Below are 16,595 nucleotides of genomic sequence, written 5' to 3'. Positions count from 1 at the left end.
CCAGTGCCTGTTATTGAGGAGGGGGCGGCAAAAGACGGAAGTACAGAGGTGGAACCTGTTGCGCAGGCAAGTGTAGAAACTGAGCCAAGGGTGGAGAAGTGCCCTGCCGAGGCCGGCTCAGAGGAAGATCGTGCCGACAAACGACCTCGTTTGGAGGAGTCGGATGTGATCGTACCCTTTGTTGTTCAGCCCAAGATAAAAAATAAGCCGATCTACTCCGATGTTTCGGTGATCAGAGATCCAACGGTTGCACTCAGCTTAGCGACGTCCATTTCACTGCCGGCTGACAAGGCAACTTTTAGGGCAGAGCCTGATCTGGTTGCCATTGCATTGGCCGCGCAATCGGCTCCAAGGCATTCGTCTAAAATTACCGTTTAGATGACTAGGCCGTTTTAAAAGCCAAAATCAGTGCATGAAGTGGCTGTGGCACATATCAATCGGCATAAGGCCAGGGTGTTCAGCCGAATAGATTAATAAATCTGCCCTTGCCCCGGCCAGTGCATGGACTCCAAGGCATTCGTCTAAAATTGCCGTTTAGATAACTAGGCCGTTTTAAAAGCCAAAATCAGTATCCGTCGTTTGGAGAGTAGCGTTAATGAGATGGCCTTGGGGTCACTGCAGGTATTGGAAATAAATGGGCTCTTCGCGCCAGTAACTTCGTTTTCTGTGTTCAGACGTAATTCAGGACAACTTGTCGCGAATGTCGAATAGAGTTTTCTTCAACAGCAGAGGCGAAGGTCGAACTTTGGCTGAGCTTGATACTGCGATGAATCATGGCAGAGAAACTACCCGTGCGGGAAGTGGGGCGTCTAAAGAACGGGAAAAATGTCAACCTTCAAGTCGTCGAAGCAGATCACCCCAAAAGGAGAAACAGCAACGGGAAAGCTCTCCGCGACCGTTGAGTTTTGCAGTTTTAGTGGGGAATAAACCGATGACGGAGGCGGACTCCATTATCAAGGACCCAGGGGTGGCGGTCGAGTTTGCTCGACAGATTTTTCCACCTGAGGTCCAGCAGTCGATGGTTGGATGACAGGATTTTGACGTATTTCGAGAGGGCATCCATGGGGCGGTGAAAGGGCTATACACCGCCTACGAAATCGGCATGCGCATACGTGCCGCGTGGCGGAAGATGGAAAGGATAGACCAACAAATCCGCAGTTCGGAGGCTCGGGCAGAAAAAGCCGAACGCGAGCTTAGGGAGCTTAGAACGGCTAAATCCGCCGAGCTTTATGCAGCGGGTCAATCTAACCCGATCGTGGATGAGAGGGTGACCCAACGGCTATTGAGTCATGCCATCGCCGATTGAGATACGGCAAGCATGTTTGTCGTAGAAATGCGAGGTCCAAAGGTTATGAGCAAGGCTTTCATGCGGGCCAGAAGGTTGGGATCGACAAAACGAAAGAGAAACTTGCAGAGGAGGTCTGCCGCTGTGAGAATTAGGGATTTAAACACGGTTGGATCGCGGCACTTCGGGCCGCAGAGGCCCTTCGAGCAAAGGGTGTCAATTCGGCGTTCCCGCGGTACCGACGTAATCATTTGCCTTTTTCCGCCTTTGAAGTCGAAAAGGGCGACGATGAGGGAGACGCTGCATAAAAATATTCATTGTAATGTTAAAGCGTGGATTGCGTCGAAAATTATGTATTTACTTGTCGAATGAATATAATGGTCCGTTTTTACTATTCCTTTTGGAGAAACATTATTTGAATAAATGATTTTTTGCCGGCTCGTCATCATGGAGCACTTCAAGTATTTATTCAATATGCATGTTACACTGCCTAAAGACGGTGTTGATAAGGTTTCGAATTCAAAGGCTTTGATTGGCCAATCGTGATATCCACGAAAGGCGCTCCGAATCCAGAGGCTTTATCGGCCCAACGACGTCATGCGCCAAAGGGGCTCCGAATCCGGAGACTTTGATTGGCCAATCGTGATATCCACGAAGGGCGCTTCGGATCCAGAGGCTTTATCGGCCCAATGACATCATGCGCCGAAGGGGCTCCGAATCCGGAGGCTTTGATTGGCCAATCGTGATATCCACGAAGGGCGCTCCGAATCCAGAGGCTTTGATTGGCCAATCGTGATATCCACGAAGGGTGCTCCGAATCCGGAGACTTTATTGGCCCAATGACGTCATGCGCCGAAGGGGCTCCGAATCCAGAGACTTTGATTGGCCAATCGTGATATCCATGAAGGGCGCTCCAAATCTAAAGGCTTTGATTGGCCAACCGTGATATCCACGAAGGGCGCTCCGAATCCGGAGGCTTTATCAGCCCAATGACGTCAGGCGCCGAAGGAGCTCCGAATCTGGAGACTTTGATTGGCCAATCGTGATATCCACGAAGGGCGCTTCAAATCCGGAGGCTTTATCGGCCCATCGACGTCATGCGCCGAAGGGGCTCCGAATCCGGAGACTTTGATTGGCCAATCATGATATCCACGAAGGGCGCTCCGAATCCGGAGGCTTTATCGGCCCAACGACATCATGCGCCGAAGGGGCTCTGAATCCGGAGACTTTGATTGGCCAATCGTGATATCTACGAAGGGCGCTCTGAATCCGGAGGCTTTATATCGGAACACTTTTCAACAAGAATCCTCGTATTACAAAAGTGGAGTTTGTGCATGACAAATCGTTTTAAAACTGAAATCATTCCTCACAGGTCGGGTTTAATGATAAAACTTTCGCAAATGCGTCGAGTTCCAAGGTCGTGGAAGGCTCCTTCCTGACATATCTTTCAGCCGATACGCCTCTGCTCCTACGATAAAATCTATTTGATAGGGGCCATCCCAGTTTGGACTGAGTTTTCCATCAGCCGACTTTCTGTCAGCTGGCAGCACCTTTTTCAGGACCAATTCTCCCGGTGTGTAGCGACAGAGCTAAACTCGTTGATTGTACAACTTTGCCAGTTGTTGTTGGTACTGTGCCATGGACGCAAGGGCACAGTCTCTTCGTTCCTCGATTAGAATCAAATCCAAAGCCAGCATCATGTCGTTTCGGCCCCTATCAAAAACTTGCGACTTGAGGGTCGAGTGGCCGATCTCCAGGGGTAAGATCGCCTGGTTTCCAAAGCATAAGGCAAATGGCGTTTCTCCAGTTGATCTCCTCTGCGTTGTCCGATGAGCCCACAATACACTCGGCAATTCCTCGACCCATTTGCCTTTGGCTTTCTCCAGCCTCTTCTTGATGTCGTCCAAGATGGATTTGTTAGAGGCTTCGGCTTGACCATTACTTTGGGGATAAGTCGGCGTGGAAAAATACGGCTGGATACCATACTTGTCGCACAGTTCTCGGTAAACACCACAATCAAACTGGGTGCCATTGTCTGAGATAAGGGCTCTTGGAATGCCGAATCGTGTTATGATGTTCCTCCACACAAAGCGCTTAACATCAACATCTCGAATATGTGTTAATGCCTCCGCTTCGACCCATTTTGTGAAGTAATCTGTTGCGACGATCAAGTATCGCTTGTTCCCTGGGGCCCTCGGCAGTGGTCCAACGATATCGAGCCCTCACTAGGCGAATGGCCAAGGACTGGTGATGGAGTTCAACTCTTCTGCAGGCAAATAGGTTAATAGGGGGAACTTTTGGCACTGTTCACACTTTTTTGCATAACAGTCGGCATCCACTCTCATTGTCGGCCAATAATACCCTTGCGTTATAGCTCGATGGGCCAAAGAGCGCCCGCTAGAATGGGCACCACAACTGCCTTCGTGTATCTCAGTCAGGAGCTCATTGACTTTGTCTGGGTGCACGCATTCCAAATATGGACCAGAGAGGGATTTTTTATAGAGCCTTCCTTGCGGATCCAAGTAGTATCGCATGGCTTTGTTTCGCAGCTTGTGCGCTTCTTTCTTGTCCTCTAGGAGTTGCTTAGAAGACAGGAATGCAGCAATGGGATCCATCCAACTCGGGGCAGATTCTATAACGTTGATCTGGACTTCCTCCGAAGGGCTAATGCTTAGCTCCGAGATAAAACCTATTTCGATGGTCTGTTTAATCTCTGAGTTGATGGCGGAGGCTAGGCAAGCCAAGGCATCTGCATGGGTGTTCTGATCACGTGTTATCTGGTTCAGCTCATGATGGTCAAATTTTGCCAAAAAGGAATTGGCCGTTTTCATGTAGGCCACCATGCAGTTGTACCTTGCCGCGTATTCCCCCTTTAGCTGATTGATCACCAATTTTGAATCACAAAACACAAGCAAGCGCCGAGCACCAAGAACGTGCGCGTTCCACAAACCGACTAGAAGGGCTTCGTATTCGGCTTCGTTATTTGATGCTTCGAAGCCGAGCTTGACGACCTGCTCGATTATTGTGCCGTCGGGAGACATGATCACAACTCCGGCTCCACTGCCCCGCTGATTGGACTATCCATCGCAATACAATTGCCAAATATCCCCAACATAAATCCTCCAGTTCGGCTTTGGTCGAATTTCATCAGTCTTGAAGTCGGCCAGGCCCCCGGTAAATTCGACGACAAAGTCGGCAAGCACCTGTCCCTTGATTGAGGTTCTGGATAGAAACTGAATATTGTACTGGCCAAGTTCCAGAGCCCACTTTGATACACGTCCAGAAGCTTCCGCACTGCATAGTACTGACCGGAGGGGATCGTCTGTTAGCACCCCAATGTTATGCCCTTGGAAGTAATGCATCAGCTTCTTTGCCGCCATGACTAGGGCTAAGATGAGCTTTTCCAGCGGAAGGTAGCGTGTTTCGGCGTCAACCAATGCCTTGCTCACATAATACACTGTCTGTTGCTCTCCCAGCTCTTCCTTTATCGGTACGACGTTGACGGCCCGGTCGGAAACTGCCAAATACAAAATGAGCGAGTCACCGAGAGAGGGGGTTGCCAAGAGTGGTACTGAGCGGAGGTAAGTCTTAAGGCCGTTGAAAGCCGTTTCGCATTCGGCGGACCATTGAAAAGCCTTGCCCTGCCGTAGTGTATGAAAAAATTGCCGGCAGCGATCTGTGGACCGGCTGATGAACCTGTTGAGCGCGACGGCCATCCCCATTAACTTTTGAACCTCTTTCACTGATCGAGGGGAGCTAAGCTCCAGGATTGCTGTGATTTTCCTTGGGTTAGCTTCGATTCCTCGGTGGTTGACAATATATCCCAAGAATTTGCCAGAGCCGATTCCAAAAGCACATTTGGAAGCATTGAGCTTCATTCCATATTCGCGTAAGATGCCGAATGTTTCTTCAAGATCGGCTATGTGATTCTGCTTTACCTTGGACTTGACCACCATATCGTCAATGTACACTTCCATTGTGCGGCCGAGTTGCTTTTTGAACATGGTGGTGACCAGTCTCTAGTAGGTTGCCCCTACATTCTTCAGCCCAAAAGGCATAACCTTGTAGCAATAGGTTCCTCCTGGGGTGAGGAATGCAGTTTTGTCCTGGTCCTCTGGATGCATGGCAGTTTGATGGTAGCCTCTGTAGGCATCGAGGAAACTCATGCGCTGATGACATGCTGTTGCGTCTACCAATTGGTCTATCCTTGGGAGAGGAAAACAGTCTTTGGGGCAGGCTTTGTTTAGGTCCGTGAAATCAATGCAGACTCGCCAGGACCCACTCTTCTTCTTCATAACCACAGTATTAGAGAGCCATGTGGGGTAGGTCACTTCCCTGATTGCCCCTACATCAAGCAGCCGATCAACTTCTTCAACGACGGCAGCAGTGTGCTTTGCGGCTGATCGCTGGCTTTTCTGCACGACCGGTTTGTACTTAGGGTCAACATTCAAACGGTGCTGTGAAACAGATGGGTCTACGCCCGACATTTCATATGGGGTCCACGCAAATATATCAAGATTGTCCAGCAGGAAGGACACTAGTTGTTGTCTGTCGGCTTGACTTAGGGAGGCGCCGACCATGAAGAACCTCTCTGGATTGCCATCAATCTCAACTCGGTCTAGATCTTCCGTGGCTTTCTCATTTGGGAGCCGCCCGACATCGTCAAGGCTATCTCGATCCGGCACCTCAATGGAATTGACGTGCAACTCCTTTGGCGTCTTTCTGGAGAGGAGATAACATGCTTGTGCGGATTGCTGGGAACCACGGATATGCTCAATGTCGTGTTCCGTCGGGAAGCGTAGAAGCTGATGATAGGTGCTTGGGACGGCCCACATAGTATGCAACCAAGTTCGCCTCATTATGAGATTGTACGACGAAGGAAGCTTGACGACTAGGAATTCCACATCCACTGTTCGGGAGCCCGCTCGAACGGGTAGTATGATTTTTCCCAACGGATACTCTGGATTTGCGTTGAAGTCGAATAGTGGATAAGGAGCCGGAGACAAGTCTGATTCGTTGAAGCCAAGTTTGATGAAGGTCTTGTAATACATAACCTCCGAAGTACTTCCCTGGTCTATGAGAACGCGCTCGATGGAAAATCGATTTACGCATAGTTCAATGACCAGTGGATCAGTGTGATATTGGGAACTTCACGTGGTCGTTTTGCCGGCGTGAGTTGCTTCTGGGATACTGGGTGTGATTGAATTGTATGCACGGCTGAGGGCATTGGCAAGCTGTATATCATATGAACGACACCAAGCGGAGGTGAATCCTGCCGAAGAACATTTGTTTTGGTTGCGCTCTTTTGGACGTATTGCTGGGGATGACCATCCTGGAACGACTCCTCAAGGTGATCTTTCAAAGTATAGCTACTGTCAAAGTCACGACCGTGGTGTTTGCGATACGCACACCGCCTATCCCTTCTCGTGTCGGGAGGTCCCACCATTTTTTACGGCCATTTGAAGAATGAGGAGGCCCACCTTACATGCGGACTCTCTTCGGAGGAATTGGAAACTTCAGATCGTCCTTTCTTCTTGGGGACCAGGGATAATAAGTCGGAGTTGCTATCAGCGTCGTGTCGTCGGGCTCGAGATCGTCGACCATTTGCCTTCACAAGTTGTTCTGGGGCTTGGTGTACAGCTCGTTTGGACTTTTCCACCTCCGAGGCCATATCCTGACGGAGACATTCATTTTCAGCGGTCATGTTCGCCAATCTCTGTTCGTTTTGCTTTGCTTTTTTCACGATCGCTTGCGTTGGCTCATGCTCCGGAGTTGAAGGTGAGACGCAGTGCAAAGCGCATCTGGTAGGGATGATCTTCGGGCCATGCATGTTTGTTGGAGTGAGGTCGTATCCCTGCGTGGTATCATCAGTGACCATTGGAGGGTCCTCTGTCACGCCCGCCATGGATATGCTTAAGTATTCCCACAGACGGCGCCAATTGTGGAGAAGTGGTTTTGGAAATACTCTTCTGATCGTGGGGGACGCTCTTGATCCTCTTCTAGTCACCTGAAAAAGCATGAACACTCCGGTCGGGGGTGCCGGAATTAGCACTCCGACGGACAAGTCAGTTTCACACTCAATATTGCTTGTATTCTAAGTTAAGCACCACTCTTTTTTCACATACCTCTTTCTGGCTGATGTCTTCTCTATTTATATCCTTTCCTCTTTGGGCCTCGGGATTAGATCCATTTCCAACCTCCTATTCAGCATATTTTATATTTGACCGATCTTCACTCGGCCCTTGCTTAATCGGCTATTTGGCCAAGTAGGGTTGGATTTGAGTTTTCGAGCCGATCGCCGAATGCTTTGAATCCCGGCTCCCAGATTCGACTATTCGGAATCACTACGACTCCCAATACTCGGCCCCCACAGCTATCAATATCCGATCAACGTGATTTTTTATAAAAATATAGTACTCGACAAGTTCTACATATTGAATGGTTCGGATTATCGAAAAGGAGCCCAAAAATAAGCCCACGGGACAGACTGGACGGTCTAGTCTTGATCTTCAATTGGAGACAAGCTGGACCCTTTTTCTAATACCAACTTCTACGGGGGACTACTAATTCCATCCATGGAGGTCTATTATAGTCCCAAGGTATTGTGAATCACGTTCCCCATTTTGCAAATAAACACAATATTAGTGGACCCCACATCCATCCCAATCCAATTACATCCCCTATAATCCAAAACAAACGGAACCTAAGCGCGCTTTCTCTCTCATACACATAATTTATAATTTTTAACACTAATTCAATTAAATCATAATGAATTATAAATTAATCTAATTTTAATTTAATTATATTTTAGATCACAATTAATCCTAAATATTTAATTATTTATTGTAATTCCTAATATCTTAATCTAATTTTAGATTTGGAGGAGATAGGGATAAAATTATTTTTTTATTTTGTTAATTTCTCTTTTTTTTTTTAAAGAAAACCATGCCCACTCTAAAAAAAATAGTGAGTGTAATACATCTTTCATTAGTTTGAATAAAAAAAAAATAATAGTGACACTTTAAACCAAAAATACATGGGATCTTTCTGACTATATTTAAATCATTAAGCGATAAAATAGTCTGACATCAAATCACAAAAAAATAAATTAAATTTTACCCAAAATAATTTTTTGATATAAATTATTTTCCGTTTAAACAAACAAAAACTTTGTTGTGCTATCAACATGTTGAAGACGTATTTGAATCTACCTTTCAAGATTCAGCTACTACTCAAACCATGGTTGGAAACAGCAACGCTGTTGAGTTAGTTAGACGTTCCTATCAAATAATTTTTGAAAAATATTGCATGTTTCACCATATTTTGTCACTACTATACACACACACCTAGCTACCACTTAAAATCAATCCTCTATACACACACCTAGCTACCACTTAAAATCAATCCTCACCCAAGTAGTAAACAAGTTGTTAAGTTTTGTTCAGGTAGATGTTCTATTAATATGAATTTTGAAAAGAATTGCATGTAATCTCATTTTTCTATAATATTTTATCACTATTAGATATAGAGATAATTTGGTACAACTTATCTAAATTGTTTAGCTTTTATATTCTGAGATTATTGTTTGGTACAATTTTTATTTATAACTTATTAAGTATAAATAACTTAAATAAACTAAAAAGAATTAAATTCTAAAAATTGATTGATGAGTGCTTTTGATTTTGATTTTTGAATTATTAATTTTTAATTTATAACAAGATGCACTAAACACCATAGACTAGCTACCATTTAAAATCAATCCTCACTTAGATAGCTAATGATTTGTTTTGAATTTTAAAGAGTAACCGAGCACAATAAAATTTAAAATATGAGAAATGATTTTTTTCCCGAAATTCTCCCTCCCCGAACAGCTCGAAATTTAGAAGAGAGAGAGAGAGAGAGACAAAGAGAAGAGTGGGGAAGAGGAGGAGCTCCGTCCGCCATCGCCTCCGCCCGATCGTCGCCCGCCGTCGCCTCTGCCTCTGCCTCGCAGCCCCCGTCTCTGCCTCCGCCTCCGCCCCCTGCCTCTGCCTCCGCCCCCCGCCCCCCGCCTCCGCCTCCGCCTCCAGCCCGATTTTGTTAACCCCCTCCAGTTCTTCTTCTTCCTCCTCCTTCTTCTTATTCCTTCTTCTGATTTTCTTCTTTTGAAAATAAAAAAAATCAAAACCACGAAAACGATGTCGTTTTGATTTCGGGGGGATTTGGAGAAGGGTCTTTCGAGCTACCAACCACTATTGTTAGAATATATAGCTTTTTTTTTAACTCTAAATATTTCTTTTTCTTTTTTTTAATCCGTTTATTGTATTAAAAAGAAAAATGGTTTAGACCACTAAAGTTGTGTTTGGTTGGGAGATTTGAGAAGAGATGTAGAAAAGGAAAGGAAAAAATTAGGTGAAATGTAAATAAAATATGTCCACATTTCACCTAATTTCACACTCTTTTTTTCTTTTTCTTTCCAAATCTCCTGACCAAAAACAACATAAAAGAGGAGCACTAAAAGAATATTAATTTATGTTTTTTCTCTTTATATTTTCTCTTTTTTCCTTATTTTATTTTTTTTAAATAGATGTCAACTCAATAAAATTACATTTAAAACAGCTCCACCAATTATCTCAATCATCACTGTACTGAGAACTCCCTTTTACCTAATGTTGTTTTTTAATTCGTTTTGCCGTTTTGAAAACGCTCTTTTACCAAATATGAGTGACACCCACATGGTTGACTATAACCTAACAAATGAAATCATGTCAGGACTTCTCAATTTACTGTCTCGCTCAGCAATAATGCTTGGCGGGCGCCTCGAATTTGCCTCGTGATCTTTTTTATGTTTGTTTTTGTTTTTGTTTTTTTTTTGACGGTGTTAGTTTGGTTTAATTTTTAAAATTTTTTTTCCTCTCTTTTTTGGTTTTTTTTTTTTTGTGTGTAGAGATATGTTAAAAAATTAGACATCTCATACCAACTCAGTCTGTATAGTTTGATAAGGTAAGTGAGTTGGGTTAGACTGATTGGGTGATAAAATTGACTGATCAGTTAGGCTGCTGGTTGAAATTTATTAATTTCATATAATTTTGTACGAGTCCCTACTATATTTTTATTTCAAATTAAGAAGATTCTGAAGTTTTGATTTCAATTAAATTTTAACCCACGGCTTAACTAATCAGTCAATTTTATCATCCAATTAGTCCAACCTAACTCACTCACCTTATCAAACCACATAAATTAATTTGTTTTTTTTTTTTTCCCTTCTATTTGTTGGACTGTGTTGGTTTGGTTTTTTTTTTTTTTAAAGGTAGTTATGTGTACAGGTATGCCAAAAAAATTAGACATCTCGCACCAACTCATCGTACAAAATTATATGAAATTAATAAATTTTAACCAGTAGCTTAACTGATCAGTCAATTGGGTAAGACTGGTTGAGTAATAAAATTGACTGATTAGTTAGGCTATTAGTTAAATTTTATTAATTTCATATAATTTTATACGATAAATTAATGTAAAATGTCTAATTTTTTTATATATCTCTACACATAACTACCCTTAAAATAAATAAATAAAAACCGGAAATTCAAGGCACATTCGAGGCGTCTAACACGGCGGCTATTGTCCTTCCTTTTTCTTTATAACCAATCACACAAACACTCTTATGCTCCGTTTGTTTTGGGAGATAGAATGGAGGAGATTGATAGTGAGGGAGTTAATAGTGATGGAATTGTTAGTGAGGGGATTGATAGTGAGGGGATTAATAATGAGGAATTGTTAAATTATTTTTATATAAAATAATAAAACAAATAAAAATATATAAAAAATTAAACATTATATTTAAAAAAATTCTCAATATATAAAAAATAAAAAAATTTCTAATCCTCTCACTATTTTCTAATACCATCTCTACCTCCTCCTTACCAATCCCCCTTCCAAGGGTATTAGTAATACCAAGGGACTAATAGTCCCAAGGCTATCTCTCCAAATAAATAAGGGCATTAGTAATACCTTGGTATTACTAGTCCCAATACCCTCCATATAGCTCAAAACAAACGGGGCCTTAAAACTATTGCTAGCACAACCAGTTAAATATTAAAAAAATGTTATGGAAGTTAGATAAATTATTAATTTTTTTATCAAATTTTTTATATGAATTTGGGATTTACACAAATTACATGTACGTGAGTTCCACGTCTATGTGAAAAATTTGGTAAAAAATTTAATAATTTATTTAGGATTCCGAACATAACTCTAAATCTTTAGAGAAAAAATTAATCAAAATTGAAAAATAGTTTAAAAAAAGATTGTTGAACAAATACATAGTAAAGTTCTAGAGATTTGTTTCTCCAATAAATTGAATTATCTAGTTTAGCCCATTAGATCTGCGTGGATTCTATTTTAATGATTCTTTTTATTCATCTTTTAAGTTTTTAGGTATAAATTATTTATATAAAAAATTAAATTAATTCAATAATTATAATTAGTTGATTTTATTATCTTAATACTAAAAAAAATAACAATTTATTTTCCAAATCATGTTTATTGTTTATTGTTTTAAAGACAGATTATAATATCATTAGCTATAATTATTGAATCAATATAAATTTTTAATGAATAATATCTACATATAAACTTAAAAAATAAATGAAATGAATCTTCAAAGCAAGGCACGTGGCGGGTCCAGTACCAAAAAAAACAAGTCCCCTTAACCAATCACTTACCATAATTCAAACACTACCAAGCCTCTCATAATACCCGAATAAGGGTCCCTTCATAATTTGTCATTCTATATCTTTTTATATTCTTGTTGTGGGTCTCAACCTAGGCATATAAAAGTTGACCTAAATCACCTATCTTATAATTCTCTTAATAAAAGTTATTTATATAAAAAATTAATTTTATTAAATAATTATAAACACAATGAACAAATCGCATTTTATTTTATAAAATGAATAAATTATGGATTGTAAATTTAAATTAATCATTTTATAAAAATATTTTGCGATTTGTTTCTATATTTATAGTTATTTGATAAAGTTAATTTTTTACTTAAATAATCTTTTTTTGTAATATTTATGAGGAGTAATGATACATAGCTCTAATTTTGAAGTTATGATTGAGTTTTAATGATGTGACAAAGAAGAAGAAGGGAAAAAAAAACGGGCAAATTACATATACACCCCTCGAGGTTTGGCTAAATTACAGATATCCCCCTGAGGTTTCGGAAATTACATCCCGCCCCCTGAGGTTTGTATTTTCATTACAATTTGCCCCCTGAGGTTTATATTTCATAACAAATTACCCCCTAATTTCTTATGCAAATATAGCATTCAGGGGGGAATTCGTAATTTCTCAAACCTCAGGGGGGCATCTGTAATTTAGCCAAACCTCGAGGGGTGTATATGTAATTTGCCCAAAAAAAACTCAAAACATCACAACAATGAGTGTGGCTAAACAGTCTGACCTAAATTTATAAAATAAAATAAATTAAAAGCTGTTCAAATAAGTTGTATCAAGCATCCCTGTTCTTTATTTGACATGGATCAAAAGTTGACCATGGTTCATATACTATAAGATTAGGGGATGCTTGTTTGTCAAATTAAATTTGATAGATTGATGTGAGTATGGTAGATTGGGTAAGGGAATTACTAACGTTGTAGTATTAGATTGAAAATATAAGATAAATTATGCTTATTTATATACTGAGCAATGTTACATCCACACAATTTTTTAGGAGGATTTAAATTGTGTTTACATTTAAAGAGAGTTTTGAATGAATATTAAAGCGTGGATTAACTTTTTAAACAATTATCAAGCATTTATAAAATATATAATATTAATTTACAAAATAATTTTCATATATATAATACAATCTAATTTTACATAACATTTTTCATATATACAATTACTAATTTGTAACAAATTTCACATCTTAAATATCTCTCTCACACTCATTCTTATTTTGATATTTTATTAAAGGTTGAAAAAAATATATGTATTAATTATAACAAAATAGAGCTATTTTGAAAATAAATTATTAATTTCAAAATTTAATTTGCAATTACCGAATAAATCAATACAAATTAAGGCCAAGTTTGGCATGACCTAAATAATATAAAAAGTCAAAAAGTCACTATCCTATTTAAGTCACATCATCTTATTTAAATCACATCACCTCTCTAACACATCACATGAAACACAACCCAAACCCAACTCATATAAGCCAGTAAGTCAAAAAATACATTTTTTTAGAACATCCCAAACCAACCCTAAATGAGATTAAACGATATTTTATACCACCATAATCCCAAGGTTCACTAAAAGCGAAAACCACACGTTTGTTGAAAGTGAGACAATGAAGGCACATCAAGAATGTACGTTATGATGGTTCACTTCTTCATTTTCAAGCCACATGTTGCTAACATTGTGTCCCCCAAATTACTCATGCTCTCTCCAGTGCACTGATAGTTTTTTTTATTTTTTATTTTATATATTTTTTTTAGATAGGAGTATAAAAGCCTTGTTTAGCAAGGATTAAATTGATTAAATAATTATAAAAAGATAAAATAGATTAAATAAATCAATATGATAAAATATCACATATAAATTATAATCATTTTATTTTTTTTCACATAACCATAACATTTAAATAAAATAAACCAAAAGTACTTTCTAAACAAAACTAACCATTACATCTAAATAAAATAAATCAAAAGTTTTTTTTTTTTTTTGGGAACGAAACTAAATTAATTAAGTTAAATTAATCAGTGTACTAATTTAATATGTGTCACTGTGATTCTCAATCTTTCAATTGTGATATATTTAACTTGAATTTTGAGTCTTATTTTAAATAAGGACAATTGAAGAGACTGTTGTTCATTCCAATGGCAAGATCGTCAATTTGATAAAATATAAACTAGTTTAACAAAAATAAATATCGAAAAATTATTTTTGAATTTTTTAAAATTATTTTTACCCACCAAAAATAAAATTATATAAAAATGATAAATTTTTTATTTTTTATTTTTTATTTTTTACCAAATTGGTTTTTAATATGTGTTTAAATGATGATCATATAATGGGTGGTTATTTTTGTTAATGTTTTTGGATGGTTATTATGTAATAAATAGTTGTATTTTTTGTTAACAGATATTTTTAGATAGATATCATGTAATGAATAGTTAATAGGCTTTTAATGTGTAATTGATATATTTAATATATGAAACGTTTTTAGTTTTAGATTTTTGGAGACTTTTTTTAAGGTTCTTGATATTAAGATTTTATAAGATGATTGATACAATATTTTTATAATAGTTAAGGTCCCTCAACATTTTCACAGAGAAAATTCGACTAGGAGGAATTTCTATCCTGACACAGAGAAATTTCAATTTTCACTTCGTAATTTCTCTGATTTCGCAGAGAAATTTCATCAAGGGATCTTAGCTAATAAAAAAAATATCTTAAACCTCTCCTACCACACAAAGTTATGTTTTACTAATTTTTTCTAGATTTTTTAATTTAATGAATTAGTTTAATAATGATATCAAAGTTGCCACTATATTTGACTTTTAAAAAAATAGAAATTAATTTAACGAAAATAAATATACAAAAAAATATTTTAAAAATTTATTTATACTCTTCCAAAAGATAAAATTATATAAAAATGATGTGCTTTTAATTTTTTTCACAAATTTAATTTTTAGTTTCTTAAAAACAATTTCTAAAATTAAATTCTAAGAACCAAACCAAATAAAACTTTATAACCAAGAAAGTTCCAACATTATTCATTAAAAAAAAAGACCATTACATTTCAAATAATATTCAAGCTAATTAACACAAAATAAGTTATATGATGATTTTACTCTTGAAATGGACCATTTGCAAAAGAATCATATTTAATTGTCTTTGTTTAGAACAACATTCAAAATACATAATCAAATATATCATAATTAAAAAATTAGAAATCAAAGTGTCTTTGTTTAGAAGCATTTGCAAAAGAAAATGGACCATTTGCAAAAGAAGCATATTTAATTGTCTTTGTTTAGAACAACATTCAAAATACAGAATCAAATATATCATAATTAAAAAATCAAAAATCAAAATGACACAAATTTCAAATTGTTGTAGGGATTGTTAACGTATTTTGTCCTAAATAATAATAATAATAATTTAAAGCATCCCTCCAATAAAAAATTAAATGAAACACCCAAAGTTACTCATAATTAAAATGACAGCTTTTAATGATTATAGAATTATTTAAAAAAATTGATTAAAAATTAATTTTTTTGATTTTTTGATTTCTTTTTTATTTTTTTAAGATTATATCACCTTTTATTTTTACCTATTTTTTAAAAAAATATCAAAAAAAATTAAAAATCAACTTTTAATAAGAACTCTGGGCATATTATACTAACGATTCCTATAGTTTGGGATGTGGGTTACTTTGGTCCTTAACTTTTTAATTGTGACACATTTGATCCTGAATTTTGAATCTTGTTCCAAATAAAGACAATTAGAGATACTATTGCTTAATTTCAAGGGTAAAATTATCAATTTGATAAATATAAACTAATTTGATAAAAATAAATATCAAAAAAATATTTTTCAATTTTTAAAAATTATTTTTACTCACTAAAGATAAAATCATGTAAAATCGATAAATCTTTTAGACATTTATTTATTTATTTATTTTATCAAATTAATTTTTATTATGTGGTTGGATGATGATTATGTAATGGGTAGTTTTTATTTTCATTAAATTAATTTCTATTTTTTCAAAAGTCATATATGGCGACAACTTTAATATCATTATTAAACCAATCCATTAAATCAAAAAATTCAAAACTAAAAATATTTCATATATTAAATATATCAATTACATATTAAAATCTTAACAACTATCAATTACATGATCATCATCCAAATACATAATAAAAATTAATTTGGTAAAATAAATAAATAAATAAATGTTTAAAGATTTATAAATTTTACATAATTTTATCTTTAGTGGGTAAAAATAATTTTAAAAATTTTAAAAATATTTTTTTGATATTTATTTTTGTCAAATTAGTTTATATTTTATCAAATTGACGATTTTGCCCTTATAATTAAGCAATGGTATCTTCAATTATCCTTATTTAGAACAAGATTTAAAATTTATGATTAAATATATCATAATTAAAAAATTAAGAATTAAAGTGACACAAATCCTAAACTATAGTCGCTGTTAATGTAATTTGCCCACGAAGGTATATACCAACACTAACTGAATTCCCAATCTAATTATTAATGTTGAGTGAGATTGTGATTTGATGATGAATCATCTTTC

Source organism: Camellia sinensis, chromosome 2 (assembly GCF_055761805.1).
Source record: "Camellia sinensis isolate YWXY chromosome 2, ASM5576180v1, whole genome shotgun sequence".
In the NCBI taxonomy this organism is placed as follows: Eukaryota; Viridiplantae; Streptophyta; class Magnoliopsida; order Ericales; family Theaceae; genus Camellia; species Camellia sinensis.
Note: the sequence above shows the minus strand (reverse complement) of the source record.